The sequence below is a fragment of the Leucoraja erinacea genome, chromosome 33, assembly GCF_028641065.1.
Source record: "Leucoraja erinacea ecotype New England chromosome 33, Leri_hhj_1, whole genome shotgun sequence".
NCBI classification, from domain to species: domain Eukaryota; kingdom Metazoa; phylum Chordata; class Chondrichthyes; order Rajiformes; family Rajidae; genus Leucoraja; species Leucoraja erinaceus.
The window spans coordinates 17006222-17021495 of NC_073409.1; the positions used below are offsets into that span (position 1 = coordinate 17006222).

General features: G+C 46.0%; 1 protein-coding gene across 1 annotated transcript in view; it reads left to right on the forward strand.

Annotated features, from left to right (window-relative positions):
• The first annotated feature begins 7259 nt into the window (after positions 1–7259).
• LOC129712759 (synaptic vesicle glycoprotein 2B-like) overlaps positions 7260–15274 on the forward strand; it is a 135232-nt gene continuing 127217 nt past the window's right edge. The window contains exon 1 of the mRNA XM_055661469.1: positions 7260–7643. The gene's annotated coding sequence lies outside the window, so the exon portion shown is untranslated. The remainder of the gene's footprint in view (positions 7644–15274) is intronic.

Sequence of the window (15274 nt, forward strand, 5' to 3'; positions counted from 1 at the left end):
TCTGGTTGGCGCGGGCTCGGTGGGCCGACGGGCCTGTTTCTGTGCTGAATCTCTGAAGCCTAAAGTCTAAAATCTAAAGATTGGTGTCAGGAGCTGCTTACAATGGGTAGTGAGTCGTGACAAGGGAGGAGCTAAATTTACTCCTAATATGAACATAAATACTTAATTTGATGCTTTTCGTGCCCTTTGCATGCTCCAAAGCAGTTTACAGACAAAGTAATCTTGTAGGTGGCGAGTGTTGTAATGCAGGATATATAATTGGATTTGTAGAATGATCCTGCCATGTTGTGCTATACGGCACTGATATGTCTTAACTGTGAGGGCAATATTGAGGACAACTTCATGCAAAGATTGAACACGGCGGGAAATATCTTAACTCTAATATTTATCTGCGGCTAGCAGTAATCACTTAATTATTTCCCAATATTACACTGCTGCTGCTGGGAGTTATTTAGTGCAATATTAGAACATATTATCATATTTGACTCACTTCAAAAGTACTTTAATTGCCTGTATGTTTAAGAAGGAACTGCAGATGCTGGAAAATCGGGGGTAGAGAAAAATGCTGGAGAAAATGCTGGCTAATATTTGCCTGGAGGTATGTTAGTCCATCATGAGGCTGTGACTGGTGCTATAGAAATATGAACTTGAACTTGAAACTGAAGACGATGGAAATCTAGGTCCTGCTCGAAACTGATCAGATTTTGGATTGACCATGCACACAAAAGGCCCAAATATATCATGTTATATTTATGGCACACTCAAGCCTCCTTCTATCCTTCTTACCTCTTAAAGTACCCCACAATTCCTATCTACATTTAAGTTTTTTTTTAATTTTCCTTAAAGTCATCTGTGCTCATCAACATCAAAACCTTTAGATTGCATCCTATCCAAATGCATCGCAGTTTGGTGTGGCAACTGCTCCCTCCCGAGACTGTTGTGGACACAGCCAAGTCCGTCATGCAAAGCGGCCTCTCCTCACGCTAACTACTTCCCTGACCCCATCTACACTTCGTGCTGCCTTGGAAAAACAGCCAACATAATCATAGATCATTAGGGCAGCACAGTGGTGCAGCGGTAGAATTGCTGCCCTACAGCGGCAGAGACCCGGGTTTGATTCTGACTGCGGGTGCTGTCTGTGCAGAGTTTGGACCTTCTCCCCCCGACCGCGTGGGATTTGTCTAGGAGCTCTGGTTACCACTCCAAAGACGTTCAGGTTTGTGGGCTAATTGGCTTGGTAAAATTGTAAATTGTCCCTAATGTGTGTGGGATAGTGTTGGTGAGCAAGGATCGCCTGTCGGCATGAATTTGGTGGGTTGAAAGGCCTGTTTCCACACTCTATCTCGAAGCTTTAACTAAATTAAACCATTCACACCTTGGTCAATCTCTTCTCCACTCTCATCGTGCAGATGATGCAAACATTTGAAAGAACGTAGATTCAGGAACAGTTTCCTCCCCATTGTTATCAGACTCTTCAATGGACCTCTCGTATGTCAAGGATGAATTCACAATCTCCCGACCTCATCGTGGCACTTGCACTATTTTGTAACGGTGCTTTCTCTGTATTTGTACCACCATGTTCTGCACTGTTTATTTTTTAATTTTTACCACCTAATTTTGTTTAAGAGATAAAGCGCGGAAACAGGCCCTTCGGCCCAGCGAGTCCGCACTGATCTACGATCCCCGCACACTAACACTATCCTACACACACTAGGGCCAATTTACATTTCCACCAAGCCAATTTACCTATAAACCTATACGTCTTTGAAGTGTAGGAGGAAACCGAAGATCTCGGAAAAAACCCTTGCAGTCACGGTGAGAACGTGCAAACTCCGTACAGACAAGCACCGGTAGTCAGGATTGAACCCGGGTCTCCGGCGCTGCAAGCGCTGTAAGGCAGCAACTCTACTGATGCGCCACCGTGCCGCCCTTTATATTCATATATACTATGATTTGCTTGAATAGCATGCAGAACAAAGTTTTTAATTGTATCTCAGTACGTGGCAAAAATTATAATAAACCAACCAATAAACTAGGAAAATGTATTTAGTTGATTTTGATTATTTATTGTCATTAATGTCAATGAATGTCACTAATGACATTATTGTTTCCCCCCTCTCCTCTTCCCCACCCACTCTCACCTTCATCCAACATCAGACGATGGTACATAATCCAGCAGGGTGCTGAAGAACTGCTCAGTGACAAACACAAATTAATTATTGAAGAAAAGAGAAATATATTGGGAATAATGTCAGTGGAGTGACGAGCATATATGAAATCATTTGCCAGTCATATCTTCCTAGTGGAAACTATGCTTCACAAAAGAGGGGGAGGTGACGATTTCTCTTGTGATTCAACAAGCAAATGGGACCGAATGGAAACATTGCATTGTTCCATTGCCGGCACATATGACATTTAAACGCACTTTGCTCTTTATAAATACACCGTGTGTTGCTAGGCTATACAGGCCTGGTCACTATTTGGTTTGATCTCCATTGAGATAACTCATCTCAGTCTGGTTGCTACGATTAGACCATATGACCATAAAACATAGGAGCAGCTTTAGGCCATTCGGCCCATTGAGTCTGCACCACCATTCGATCATGGCTGATCTATATTTCCCTCTCAACCACATTCTCCTGCCATTTCCCCGTAATCTTTGACACCCTTACTAATGAAGAACCCATTCATCTCTGCTTTAAAAATATCTCTTGGGCCATATGTGGTAATGAATTCCACAGATTCACTGCCCTTGAGTTAAAGAAATTTTTCCTCTTCTCCACTCTAAAGATAACTCCTTAAATTCTGCTGTGCCCCCTGGTCCTAGTCTCTCCCACTCCTGGAAACATCTTCTCCACGCTCACTTCTAGGCCTTTCATTATTTGGTATGTTTCAATGAGATTCCCCCCTATTTGTCTAAGCTCCAGTGAGTGCAGGCCCAGAGCCTTCAAAGTGTCATCATATGTTAACCCAATTGTCCCTGATATCATTCCCTTAAACCTTCTCCGGACCCTCTAAAACACCAGCACATCCTTCCTCAGATATTAGGCATAACTAGAGCATAGTGAAGGAGAGAAAAATTCGCCTTAGGGGCGGCATGGTGCCTTAGCGGTAGAGTTGCTATCTTGGAGCGCCAGAGACCTGTGTAGGATAGTGCTAGCTAGTGTACGGGGCGATCGCTGGGCGGCACGGACTCGGTGGGCCAAAGGGCCTGTTGCCGCACTGCATCCTAAAACTAAACTAAACTTCTTATTCCCTTCTTTAGCTCAGTCATTCAATTTAAAAAGGATGCAAATATTAATATCAGACAAGGACAAGATAGAGGTTGAGTGTGAGGACATGAATGCCAACAATGTATAAACAATATGCTTATGTACACATTGATGGACATGGAGCCACTGGTGTATGAATAACAAGATCTGTTTCTCAGCTGAAAACAAGACAAAATGCTGGAGTAACTCAGCGGATCAGGGAGAACACGATTCATTGGTTGGGGACTGAGTGAAGCTTGGCCAATGGCTTATAATTCGGACATTGAATGGGTCAATAATTAGAATGGGATTGGATTACTATGGAAAATCCTGTTTGCTGAATCTTTGAGGAGAATCATTCAGTGGTTCCTTTATTATCACGTGTACTGAAGTACGGTGAGATTTGTTTCCCCAAACAGATCAGTAAGATGGGGCGGCATGGTGGTGCAGTGGTAGAGTAGCTGCCTTACACAGCGCCAGAGACTTGGGTTCGATCCCGGCCATGGGTGCTGTCTATGCGGAGTTTGTACGTTCTCCCCATGACCTGCATGGGTAAACTTTCGGTTACCTCCCACATTCCTAAGACGTACATCGGCTTGGTGTAAATGTAAATTGTCCCTAGTGCGGGGATCGCTGGTCGGTGCAGAATCGGTGGGCCGAAGGGCCTGTTTCCACGCTGTATCTCTAAAAAACTAAAAATCATTGCCATACATAAGTACGATCTGTGGTTTAGTACATAATGCACGGAAACGGCCCACTGAGTCCACATATGCAATAGTCGCCAGGGTTTGGCTCCACTCCACAGTTCCAACTGCAGCTGGCAATAAAGGCCCATTACAGCCGTCGCCTTCATCTGGCCGTCTAGCGAACCGTCGTCCCATCTTCGGACCTGGGAGGGGAGGTGAAAAAGGGTTGGTTTCTTTTTTTCGCTCCCATTGTGCTAACAATTTCTCTTTCTGAAGACAACAGACATGAATGTCAGGGAAGGTGTGTAAAAAGTATCTGATTTAATTCTGCACGAGTTGCATTCTTGCCCTGATCTAATTTATCTCCCTCCTAAACAAATTAATTTTTATCTCAATGATGTTTTTGTTTGAGAATCATTGATTCTGCATTCGAGTCTACCGAGTGAGATTTTTTCCTGTGACTGCATTTGCCGACATTTATTCCAGATGTGTTATAGGGAACACGACTTTAAATTTTTGACCAGCTTTCCCAGAAGGTATTGGCCCCTGTCAGCTTGATTTGCCCCTTTGTGGCCATTGTAAGCTCACTCTCTCTTCCTACGCTGTTCACATTTGCTGAATTTACAACAGGATTTGTCATCTGGACATCAATGAGAGATTTCCTCTCTCTGCTTTTAGTTGTAAGACATTTCTGCTGAGAACTGCAATCCTTTAGGTAGCAACACCAGAGCTTTTATAATAATGTTAGGGAATGGCACTCTTCCTCCAAAATTCATTGAACCCATGAAATTAATTTGAGGGAGGAAACAAAGAACTGCAGGTGCTGGTTTATACCAAAGGTAGACAGAAAGTGCTGGAGTAATTCAGTGGGTCAGGCAGCATCCTGAGAAAAGAATTTCTGAAGAAGGGTTTCGGCCCAAAAGGTTGCCTATTTCCTTCGCTCCATGGATGCTGCTGCACCCGCTGAGTTTCTCCAGCACTTTTGTGTTCCTTGGGTGATGTTGTGGGTCAGGCCCTTCTTCAGACTTCAGAACTTGAGACACTGGTCAACATGTTTTCACTACTATATAAACCATCCAGTGGCTGAATGGAGACCTGATATGAAATTATGAGGGGGATAGATAGGGTAGATGGTCAGAGCCTTTTCCCAGGGTGGAAATATCAAAGCGTTGCTCGGAGGTTGGAGGGGCAATGTTTAAATGAGATATGCAGGGCAAGTATTTTAAGCAGAGAGTGGTGAGTGCCTGGAATGTGGTGGAGGCACAAGAGCCTTGTGGATAGGCACATGGACATGCAGGGAATGGAGGGATATGGATTATCTGCAGGCAGATAAGTTGGTCTTGGCATTATGTTCAGTTCAGACATTATGAGCCGATGGGCCTGTGTTCAATGTTCTATAATCTAGTTATATGGATCATCAGTGGCAGTTTCTTCCCAGCTGTGATCAGGCAACTGACTCATCCTACCCTAACCAGCGAGCAGTCCTGAACTACTATCTACCTCATTGGTGACCCTTGGGCTATTCTTGATCGGACGTTGCTGGCATTACCTTGCACTAAACGTTATTCACTCATCATGTATCCACATACTGTATATGGCTCGAATATAATCATGTTTGGTCTTTCTGCTGACTGGTTAGCACACAACAAAACCTGTTCCCTGTACCTCGGTAAAACTGAACTGATCTGCAGGCAGAGGAGATTTGTTTAACTTGGCATCATGTTTGACATGGACATTGTGGGCCAAGACGGCCTGTTATGTGTTCTATGGTCAGTGATTCACAAGGTGCTTACATTTCCAGTCCCAGCTGTACCATTCTAATACGTATTTTCAAATCATTCATGGCCATATCCCTTCCCAGTGGTCTCCTCCAACGCTTAGCATTCTCCAAGAGTTCTTCCAAATATAACTGCACAATCACCCCTAGATTGTCTTTTGTGCTCCGTCTTCAGATCCCCAAAGGTCCTAAACTCTGAAATTCCATCCCCAAATCTCATTCCCCTCTAACCCTTCTTCAACTTTGCAGATGCTCCTTAAAACCCATGTTATTAATCCTCTTGGTAGACAAAAATGCTGGAGAAACTCAGCGGGTGAGGCAGCATCTGTGGAGCGAAGGCAATAGGCAACGTTTCGGGTCGAGACGTTGACTATTTCCTTCGCTCCATTGATGCTGCCTCACCCGCTGAGTTTCTCCAGCATTTTTGTCTACCTTCCATTTTCCATCACCTGCAGTTCCTTCTTAAACATTATTAATCCTCTTTCCCATTGCTTGTCATAAAATGACCACTTGTCATCATAGAGCCACTCTGCACGGAAACAGACCCTTCAGCCCCACTGAGTCCATGCTGACCATCAGAGATCCTAGAACCATGGAGGCAGGTTCGATTTTATCATTTAAAAATAAAATGGATAGGTATATGGACGGGAAAGGAATGGAGGGTTATGGTCTGAGTGCAGGTAGATGGGACTGGGGGAGAATAAGTGTTCGGCACGGACTAGAAGGACCGAGATGGCCTGTTTCCGTGCTGTAATTGTTATATGGTTATATGAATAGATGAAGTTCCAGGTCGAGACCTTTCTTCAGACGATGCAGCCTGACCTGCTGCGTAATCTGGTTTTTATTTCAGATTTCCAAAAATGCTGCAGATTGTAATTTTGCTGTTGGTGGATACAGATTATGAAAGACTGCTCCCTTTTCTGTCTAGCAGCGCTAGCGAGGCGCACGTTGCTGGTTCAGCGTTGAACAGGACAAACTGCATTGGCAATGCGGTGCGCCGCCGGTGCTCTGGGCCAAAGTGGGCACTGACCCTCACCATTCCGTAACCAGGGAGAAACACACAGTAACCCCCCCCCCTCCACTCTAGATGGGAAGAAATGATATTGAAGGTTGACTCAACATGCTGGAGTAACTCAGTGGGACAGGCAGCATCTCTGGAGAGAAGGAACGGGTGACGATTCGGGTCGAGACCCTTCTTCAGACTAAAGAAGGGTCTCAACACTCCGGCTGGGTTAACCCAGTACCTCTCCAGACACGCTGCCTGTCCCACTGAGTTACTCCAGCATTTGGAGTCAACCGTCTGTGTAAACCAGCATCTGCAGTTCCTTCCTACACAATAAATGATATTGCACCATTTCTTCCTTGCTCGGAAGGAGTTAAACCCGTCTCATACTCACACCTACCCTTCCTTATCTCTGTGTCTCCCCCTCTCTCTCTCCCCTGACCCTCAGTCCCGACCCATTCCTTGTCTCCAGAGATGCTGCCTGTCCCGCTGAGTGACTCCAGCATTTTCTGTGCCTCTCTTCACCATCACTCGAGGTGTGTCAACGCGCTTCGCCAGACACACACACACACACACAAACATCGTCCTAGATTTCCGATTTATCTTCCCGGATCGTTTGCAGAGAGACGGCAAATCCTCTGCTCCCTGCTCCCTGCCTCCTCCTCCCCCTCGCTCCTCCTCCCACCTCCTCCCACCTTCTGGCTGTTCCTCGCAGCGGCGGCGAGGAGAGGAGAGGAGAGGAGAGTTAGCCAGCGCTGTCCGCTCCGCTCAGTTACGCTCCCGGGACCCGGCTCTCTCGCTCGATTTAACGGGGTCACATCTTTCCTTTGCCCACTCCCCCCTCTTTCCCCTCCCGGCCGACCGACCGTCTTGCCCGTGTCCCAGCCCGCTGTGAAGTAGGAGATGCTGCCATCGTGTTTATTGCGGTGAGTTGACAGGTGCCTCTGGCCATCTAGCTCGTATTTTACTCTGGCCCCTTGCAGATAAATTGATATTTATGTCAACCACCCACAAGAGGAGATTCCCATCCTCGCTGTAAAACTTAAACGAGTCAGACCAGAGGATGCTAACTTGTTTTATAGAGTGTGCGATTTGGTAAAATGGTCAAATTATGTATACATGTCGCTGTCTTTCCATTCATAATGTGGGAGTCTTAGAAAAATAAGCTTGGAGATGAATATCCAACTAATACTGTACGTTGCGGTTCATTGTAGACATGTATTTGGTGTTAGGTTTCAGACCTTGTACCTCGGCGATGGGATGATATTAACGCTGATATTACCTGCCTCCGTAAAACCTCGCAGCAGACGGCAGGTGAGGTGTTTATGGAGGCAGGTAGTCGCTCCCATCCCCCGTGTGGGACGATGTGGATCTGGGCTGCAGCCGGTACCATCCGTGCAAAGGGAATAGTACTCTACTGGGACAATCCATCCTCCGCCGTTTGGTGCAGGGCAGGGCAGGGCAGGGCAGGTTTCCCCAGTTTCCCCCAAAGCGTCCCTTCCCCCCCCCCCCCCCCCCCCCCCCCCCCCTCCCCCCCCCCCCCCTTCTGCATAGACGCCACCGGATTTCTAAAACAACAAGGTCACGGTTCGGTGCGGATGATTCTGTTCACACACAGTAGAGGCACTGGTGGTGACAACACTGGGTATTCCCTCTGCCTCGGGTACAATATTGATGTACAGACAGAACATGCAGGGGAAAACTCACCCGGTTTTCTCAGAGAAAGAGAAAGAGTTATTGTTTCAATTGACAAGAATGATCCACTCTCTCTCTCCCCCCCCCCACAGGTGCTGACTGACCTGCTGAGTTGTTCCAACCTTTGTTCCATTTTTAAATTCACGGCATCTGCAGTCTTTTGATTGAGAGGGATATTGATTTTATAGTTTTGCTGGTTTGCTAATTCTGTCACCCTGCCCACTTCAATCTTATGCACAGCCTTCCTAGTTATGCCGATAAATCCTGCATCATCAGTATTCACCTCCGATACCATTGGGGGGGAGGGGAATCTGAAATATTGGAAATTCCACATAGACAGCATCTATGGAGCAAGAAGCAGTTAACGTCTCAGGACAACCAAAGTTTCCCAAAGAAAGTTCTGTAACATAGAACTTAGAACAGTACAGTACAGTACAGGCCCTTTGGCCCACAATGTGTGTGTCAAACATGATGCCAAGATCAAGTCTTATCTGCCTGCACATGATCAATATCCCTCCATTCCATGCACATCTATGTATTTATCGAAAATGTCTTAAATGCCACTATGTTATCAGCCTCCAACCACCCCCACAGGGCAATCCAGCTACTCACCACCCTCTGTGTAAATAAAAACTTGCCGCACACATCTCTTTTAAACTTTGCCCCTCTCACCTTTACCCTTGAGTATTTCATATATCCATTCTAGGAAATAGGTTCTGACTGCCTACTATGCCTCATAATTTTATACACGTTTTCCTCTCCACAGATGCTGTCTGACCTTCTGGTCATTTTCTATACCTTTTTCAGATTTCCACCACTTGGAGTTTTTTTTTGCTTTTTGATTAAAGTAACTGCCTGACTTGGCATTGGTACAGTTCTGACACAGAAGCAGATCTGGCACTGATCCTGCAGTTATTGAATTGAATTGAATTGAATTGAATACATTTTATTAGCCAAGTGTGTATACATGCAAGGAATTTGCCTTGGTGCTTTGCTCGCAAGCAAACTGTAAACAATAAAGAATAAAACATTATATTAAAACATTTTCCACGAGCTACTGCTCGTGGAAAAAAGCTGTTTTTATGTCTGGCTGTGGCGGTTTTGACAGTCTGGGTCGCCTTGCAGAGGGAAGCGCTTCAAAGAGTTTGTGGCCAGGGTGAGAGGGGTCAGAGTTGATCTTACCCACTCGCTTCCTGGCCCTCGCAGTGTACAGTTCATCGATGGGGGGAAGGTTGCAGCCAACAACCTCCTCTGCTGATCGAACGATTTGCAGCAGCCTCCGGATGCCATGCTCGGTGGCTGAGCCAAACCAGACCATGGTGGAGAAGGCGAGGACAAGACTCTATGATGGTCGTATAAACTGGACCATCATTGCCTGTGGCAGATTGTGTTTCCTCAGCTGCCGCAGGATGTACATCCTCTGTTGGGCCTTTTTGATGGTGGAGTCGACGGTGGCCCATTTAAGGTCCTTTGGAGATGATGGTTCCAAGGAACTTAAATGACTCTAGAGATGTGACTGTGGTGTTGTTGATGGTGAGTGGGGGGAGAGGAGGGGGAGATCTCCTAAAGTCTACAATCAATTCCACTGTCTTAAGAGCATTCATTTATTCATAGGCAAAGTCATTTCTTGCCCTTGAACTGGAAGTTTTTCTGGGCCATTTTATGATATAGAACTTCTTCTTGCATATGGCGTGCACAGCCTAAAGTTGTAGGACAACTTGTTCTATTTGATTGTGCAACGCCAGGTTGATTGCATTCGTCGAAACAGGGACCAGGGACCACGTGAAGGTTGCAATCTCCCACATGGTATAGATAAGAGTCCACCATATTGCTATGGGTCTGGGGGTCACAGGGTTCCGAATGAATTTGGGCTGCAGGTTCTATTGGGCTTCAGTGAACCACTGAGGTTTTTGCCACAAGCCCGGAAGGACAATATGATATTGTAAGGAAACAGTGGAGCCTTTTACTCTTTTACCCAGAGTTGGGGAATCGAGAACCAGAGAATATATTGTGTAGGAAGGAACTGCAGTTGCTGGATTACACCGTCTCTACCTGAAACGCCACCTATTCCCTTTTCTCCAGTGATGCTGCCTATCGCCTCTGTGTTGCTCCAGCATTTTGGGTCTATCACCAGAGGACGTAGGTTTAGGGTGAGAGGGAAAAGATTTAATAGGAACTTGAGGGACAACTTTAATTTTTTTTAGTTTAGAGATACAGCGCGGAAACAGGGCCTTCGGCCCACCGAGCCCGTACTGGCCAGCGATCCCCGCACATTAACACTATCTCTACACACACTAGGGACAATTTACACTTATACCAAGACAATTAACCTACAAACCGGTACGTCTTTGGAGTGTGGGCGGAAACCGAAGGTCGCGGAAAAAACCCACGAGGTCAAGAGGAGAACGTACAAACTCAGTACAGACAGCACCCATGGTCAGGATCGAACCCAGGTTTCAGGAGCTGCAAACGCTGTAAGGCAGCAACTCTACCGCTGCGCCACCTTGTTGCCCAAAACTCTTTTCACGTAGACGGCAGGTACTATAACATCTAAAGGACAATTGGACATATACCTAGATAGGAAAGGTGGCGAGCAAGATGGGGCAAATTTAGACAGGTGGGACTAATGTAGACGGGGAAGTTGTGCCAAAGGGCCTGTTTCTGTACTGTATCACTCCATGCGTAAGCCACTTGGCCCCGCAATCCATTCAATATGATAAATGGTGATCATATTGAAAGGCAGGAACAGCAATGATCATGCAATAGCCGGGCCTCACCCCATCAGCTCCCTTTCCCCGAGGAACTCAGATTTCTAATCTTTCACTCTCCCCTTTCAAGTTCCCCTTGATGATCCACAACCCTCTGCGGCAGAGAATTCCAAGATTCACCATCACTCTCAGCACAAAGTTCTTCCTTTGCACTTTGCCGTTTTGCATGAATGCCCCGCTAAGCTTGTCACCGTGCCCCCTTCTTTGAGATTATCTGACCAGTTGAAGCCACCAAATATCTTCTGTGTCATTACCCCAAAGGATTTAATACCTTTCAATAAGATCACCTCTCATTCCCTTAAATGCCAAAGGAAATCAATCTAATTTTTTGAGCAGCTCATTTTGGGACAACTGGTCGAGTTATTGCCCCACGACTCCAGAGACCTGGTTTCCGTTATGACCACACGTGCTGTCTGTGTGGAGTTTTGGATAGCGTGGGTTTCCTCCGGGTGCTCTGGTTTCCTCCCACATCCCAAAGGCATGTGGGCTTGCAGGTTAATTGGCCCTCTGTAACTTTACCCTGAAGCCCCTGTCCCACTTAGAAAACCTGAACGGAAACTTCTGGAGACTTTGCGCCCCAACCAAAGTTTCTGTGCGGTTCCCGGAGGTTGCCGGCGGTTGCAGGTAGTGGAAGCAGGAAGGGAGACCGACAAAAACCTCCGGGAACCGCACGGAAACCTTGGTGGGGCGCAAAGTCTCCAGAGGTTTCCGTCCAGATTTCCTAAGTGGGACAGGGGCATTAGTGTGCAGGGAGTGGTTGAGAAAGTGGGATAACATAGAATTAATGTGAATGGGTGATTGATAGTCGATGTGGAGTCGCTGGGCAGAAGGGCCTGTTTCCATGCTATATCTCTAAACTAAGCTTAACAACCCTCTCCTCCCAATAATTCTTTCAGACCTCCCCCGTTACCAGTGTAGTTTCATTGTAAACATTACAGGTGCTTGTTTCTTTTTCTTAAATTCCAGATTACAAATTCATTATATTTAAATTTCCTAATACCTTGGCATTTTGGCCCGTTTTAATCTGGATCATCAATTGAAGTTACTGGCTTAGCAGCCAAGAGATATAGCCACGAACTGGGTGCAGCACTAAGGCAGTGCCATGAAAACTGATGCAACACAAAACAGTCTAGCCATGACCCAGAGGGTGAACTGCTTTGAAACCTGCAACTCGACACCGCCGCAGTGTTGACAATGCATCCATGCAGAGATCTTCAACAATGGCAGAGGCACAAGGTTAATGCAGTCATTAGCGGCACCAGCACAAGTATATCTAACATTGGTCCTACAGAGGTCTAATATAGCGTCAGACATTGGACTGTTTCAGCCCCTTCATTGTTAAATAATTAGAGGGCAAAGAAACAAGCGTATCAACAGAAATTGCAAAATCCTCTCTAGTTCACTTAGTGAACTATGTAGTCTTCTCTTAAGGGAAGAAATGCAGCTGTTTTCTATCAATGACCATCGAATCTGTGTATATTTGAAAATCTGTGTATGTTTGAAAGAGTCGTGGAAAATGTTGAATGAAGGCAAATTTTATTCCATTCCTATGAGAGGTTTTAGTTTCAGAGATACAGCATGGAACCAGGCCCTTCGGCCCACTGAGCCAACGCCGACCAGCGATCCACCCACATTAAGAATCCTACAGACATGGGAGAATTTGCAATTTTTACCAAGCCAATTAGCCTACAAACCAGTACGTCTTTGGAGTGTGGGAAGAAACCAGAGCACCCGGAGAAAACCCACGCAGTCACGAGGGGAACGTACAGTACAAACTCCGCACAGACAGCACCTGTAGTCAGGATCAAACGGGTCTCTGGCGCTGTGAGGCAGTAATTCTACTGCTGCGCCACCGCGCCAACACTTAGACAGTTACATCCTTTCTCCCAGGGTGAAAATGTCAAAGACCAGAGGGCAAAACGTTAAGGTGAAAGGGGCAAAGTCTAAAGGAGATGTGCGGGGCAAGTTTTTTCATACATACAGTGGTTGGTGCCTGGAAACCACTGCCAGGGGTGATGGTGGAGGCAGACATGATAGTGACATTTAAGAGGCTTTTCGATGGAGGAAGTGGAGGGACATGGACTGTGTGCCGAGGAGATTAATTTAAGCTGGCGTCATGTTTGGCATGGACATGGTGGGCCGAAGGGTCATGTGCCACACTGTTCCTTGAGCTATATGTCCAGGCCAACACCTCCTGTATTCGTCAGGAAATGGTACATTGTAAAAGTTGCTGGTTTTCCGATGAAGCTGACTTTATTGCTTAGGAAATTATCCAAGAAACATAGAAACGTAGAAAATAGGTGCAGGAGTAAGCCATTTGGCCCTTCGAGCCTGCACCGCCATTCAATATGATCATGGCTGATCATCCAACTCAGACTTGACAGACAGAAGGACAGAGGAATTAGCTCAAATGTCCTGGGCAATGATTAGCCCGCATTCGACATGGCTAAGACATTTGATCTGGGTTAGTGTCACGCTGCTCTTTGCGAGAGTTTGTTAACTGCAAGTTTGCTGCTCGGTTTCCTACATTATAACTTTGAAGATAGTTTAGCCCTTGGGCATTATGGAAAGTATCACAGTGTCATAGAGCCATATAGTATGGAACAGGCCCTTCGATCAACTTGCCCACTCCGCCCAACATGCCCCATCTACACGAGTCCCACCTGCCTGTGTTTTTGTCAATATCCCTCTAAACCTGTTCTATCCATGTACCTGTCTAATTGTTTCTTAAATGTGCGGTAGTCCCTGCCGCAACTACCTCCTCTGGCAGCTCGCTCCATACGCCCACTGCATTTAGTGTGAAAAGGTTACCCCTCAGATTCCTATTAAATCTTTCCCCCTTCACCTTAAACCTATGTCCTCTGGTCCTCGATTCACCTGCCCTGGGCCAAGAGACTGTGTGTGATAGCAATTTCTCACTGAATTTGGACTTTCATGAGTTCTGCTAACTTCTCCTTTCGATGGTGTCTTGGGTGATCAGTGGTAACATTTATTCACTCCATGTCTCGGGTGACTGATGAGCTTTGAGAGCCCATGTTCAGCTTTGCTTGGTTTGCCAGCAGCAGGTTATTGATTGGATTGGACTGCATTTGGGAAGCAGCGACAGGATCGGTCAAAGTCAGCATGGATTTATGAAGGGGAAATCATGCTTGACTAATCGTCTGGAATTTTTGAAGATGTAACAACTAGAATGGATAAGGGAGAGCCAGAGGTGTATCTGGACATTCAAAAAGCCCTTGACAAGGTCCCACACAAGAGTCTAGTGTGCAAAATTAGAGCATATGGCATTGGGGATAGGGTATTGACATGGATAGAGAACTGGTTGACAGACAGGAAGGAAAGAGTAGGAATTAACGGGTTCTTTTCAGAATGCCAGGCAGTGATTAGTGGGGTGCCGCAGGGCTCAGTGCTGGGACCCCAATTATTTACAATATATATTAATGATTTAGATGAAGGAATTAAATGTAACATCTCCAAATTTGCAGATGACGCAAAGCTGGGCGGCTGTGTGAGCTATGAGGTGCAGGGTGACTTGGATAGGTTGGGTGAGTGGGCTGATGCAGTATAATGTGGATAAATGTGAGGTTATCCACTTTGGTGGCAAGAACAAGAAGGCAGATTATTATCTGAATGGTGTCAGATTAGGATGGTGGGACTGACATATGATGAAAGAATGGGTCAACTGGGCTCGTATTCATGGAATTTAGAAGGATGAGAGGATATCTTATAAAAACATATAAAATTCTTAAGGGATTGGACAGGCTAGATGCAGGAAAAATGTTCCCGATGTTGGGGGAGTCCAGAACTAGGGGTCACAGTTTAAGAAGAAGGGGTTGGCCATTTAGGACTGAGATGAGGAAAAACTTCTTCACCCAGAGAGTTGTGAATCTGTGGAATTCTCTGCCACAGAATGCAGTGGAGGCCAATTCACTTGATGTTTTCAAGAGAGAGCTAGTTTTAGCTCTTAGTGCTAACGGAATCAAGGGATATGGGGAAAAACAGGAACTGGGCGCTGATTTTGGATGTACACAAAAAAGCTGGAGAAACTGATTTTGGATGATCAGCCATGATCATATTGAATGGCGGTGCCGGCT